This window comes from Schistocerca gregaria, chromosome 1 (genome assembly GCF_023897955.1).
Source record: "Schistocerca gregaria isolate iqSchGreg1 chromosome 1, iqSchGreg1.2, whole genome shotgun sequence".
NCBI classification, from domain to species: Eukaryota; Metazoa; Arthropoda; class Insecta; order Orthoptera; family Acrididae; genus Schistocerca; species Schistocerca gregaria.
The window spans coordinates 223,320,942-223,323,878 of NC_064920.1; the positions used below are offsets into that span (position 1 = coordinate 223,320,942).

General features: G+C 47.0%; 1 pseudogene; it reads right to left on the minus strand.

The window, feature by feature from the left end:
* Positions 1-2,488: 2,488 nt before the first annotated feature.
* On the minus strand, positions 2,489-2,606 carry LOC126290837 (5S ribosomal RNA; annotated as a pseudogene).
* Positions 2,607-2,937: the final 331 nt, after the last annotated feature.

The following is a 2,937-nucleotide window of genomic DNA, read 5'->3' on the forward strand; positions in this document are numbered from 1 at the left end:
TTCCTCATTATTCCGTGCTGCCGTACAGGAGGTCGATAACTGGCGCCCAGGAGCCGGCCGTGGCAAGCAAGCAGCGAGAGAGTACGGTGAGACCGCAGAATACTGACGAAGCGTACCAGAAGTCGGCGACGACGGTGGCCTTAGAGACCGGAGCCGAGAATCCGTTCAGTAGTGCAGCAATTTTCACTGCAGGGATGACGTACACGGCACTCGGCCCAAGGGGTCTGGATGGGGCGCGCAGGTTGAGTCCAGAACCCTCGGAGGCGGGCCAGAGTGACAGGCTATGGCACCCACTAAATGCAATTCAAAGCTCCAAAATATCAGGGCTAGCTGGTGATGGTGGCTGATTAGCCTGTAGCTGGTAAGTCACACGTTACAGCGATGACTGCCGCTGATGTTACGATGGTCGTGTGAACAGTGCCAACGGAATGCTAGAATGCTGCTAACGGATGAGCTGTGTACATATTCACGGTGTAACGGATGAAAGTGCAGATATTTCTAATGGTGATTAAGGCTAGTTTTCTGAACAATGTTGCATTAATGAAACTTCCTGGCAGGTTAAAACTGTGTGCCGGACCGAGACTCGAACTCGGGACCTTTGCCTTTCGCGGGCAAGTGCTCTACCAGCTGAGCTACCCAAGCACCACCCCGTCCTCACAGCTCTACATCTGCCAGCATCTCGTCTCCTACCTTCCAAACTTCACAGAAGCTCTCCTGCGAACCTGCCAGGAAGTTTCATATGAGCGCACACTCCGCTGCAGAGTGAAAATCTCATTCTGGAAACATTACATTAGTATTTACCTCATTTTCAGACTATTGACTACAGTCATTAGAATTCGTCTGTTTTTCGAATAGTTAGTACCTCCGTGTACATGTGGCAAAAGTAAGCTATTAATGCATATTTTCCCCTGCGCAGAAGGTCAGCTGTTGAAGTGTGGATACGTGCACGCAAAACGTACAGACTATACAGCCACGTGTCGTTCACTTCACAGCTCAGGTATGGCCATGCGTAAAAGATCAGATCGTAAAGTTTGTGACGTGTTTGTGGGAAGGTGTGTGAAAATATTACGGTTGCACACACAAAAACATCTGTATTATACCCGTTACACCCCGTTTACTCGCCCTGGCCGTGTGTTTTGTGACAGGGGTCTGTTCCCGTCACATAGTCAAATGGTTCAAATGGCTCTATGGGACTTAACATCTGTGACCGAGTGAGGTGGCGCAGTGGTAGCACACTGGACTCGCATTCTGGAGGACGACGGTTCAATCCCGCGTCCAGCCATCCTGATTTAGGTTTTCCGTCATTACCCTAAAGGACTCCAGGCAAATGCTGTGATGGCTCCTTTGAAAGGGCACGGCCGACTTCCTTCCCCATCCTTCCCTAATCGGATGAGACGTATGACCTCGCTGTTTGGTCTCTTCCCCTAAACAACTCAACCCAACATTACATCTGATGTCATCAGTGTCCTATAACTTAGAACTACTTACACCTAACTAACCTAAGGACATCACACACATCCATGGCTGAGGCAGGATTCGAAACTGCGATCTTAGCGGTCGCGCGGTTCCAGACTGAAGCGCCTAGAACCGCTCGGCCACACTAGTCCGGCCGGCTGTGGAAATATTTCTTCCTGCTACGGCACGTAGCAGCAATATCCACTGCTAATGGAAGAATGCAATTTCGCAGAACGCTATGCCAGTGTTATTGTGACTCGCAGCTGCAGAATTGCGTAGACGGGTGCCCCGCATACCCTCTTGTTTGCGATGTCATGTCTGGGACTGATGCTGTAACAATACTGAGCTTCGTGGGTAAATGAGGCACATGATTCGCTTATCTCTATGTGTTAAGATTGTAAGACGTATATATTTCTATTGTCTATTGTCAAACCACAACTTATGAAAGATGTTTATATTTTATTAATAGGATTAAGTAGGAATAATTAATATTTGTCATTTTGGAAATAACTGTGGTAGCAGGGAATGTCTGCACCAAAGTATTGTTGGCGAGAGAGACCGCACATTGATATAATTTTAAAAAGGGCGGGTGAGACCGCGTATGGACACATTTTAAGAAAGGAGCGGGAAAGACCGCACATTGATACATTTTGTAATGGTAGCAGGGATTGTCTGCACCAGAAAGTATTGTTGACGGAAGAGACTGCACTCTAGCGTTCGTAGGAAGTCAGTAGTAAGCGAGATGTGAAGCGAGTCGGTAGCAGGTCTGAATCAAGAGGTTGAGAGGAGCGTTGTGCCTTCCAGCCACTAGCTATGATTTACAAGAGATTATGAACGGATGTACAGAGACATCAGCTACTATCAAACACCATCCGACCGCCGTGTCATCCTCCGTGGAGGGTGCGGATTTGAGGGTCGTGGGGTCAGCACACCGCACTCCCGGTCGTTCTGATGGTATTCTTGACCGAAGCCGCTAGTATTCGGTCGAGTAGCTCCTCAGTTGACATCGCGAGGCTGAGTGCACCCCGAAAAATGGCAACAGCGCACGGAGGCCTGGATGGTCACCCATCCAAGTGCCGACCACGCCCGACAGAGCTTAACTTCGGTGATCTCACGGGAACTGGTGTAACCACTGCGGCAAGGCCGTTGCCAACTATTATCATAAGAGGAACTAATATTACAGATTTTTTTTTAGAAACTCAAGACTACTGAAGGTATGCTGCGCAATGCTAGTTGTAAGATTATTGTAAAATTATTTCATTGCCAACAGTATATATTTGATGAATCGTTTAATTTTTGCCAGCAATATTGCGTTATTGATTATAATCCATCCCAAAAATCATCAACGTAAAACTTTACAAAATTTTGTTGTTCTCAAGGAAAAGTTAAACTCTAAACTACGTACCTTTAGTCAAATTAATTAATGAACAACGTTAGCTTTGCTATTAAAGAATAACGTCAGCTTTGGTAATAAATACAGCT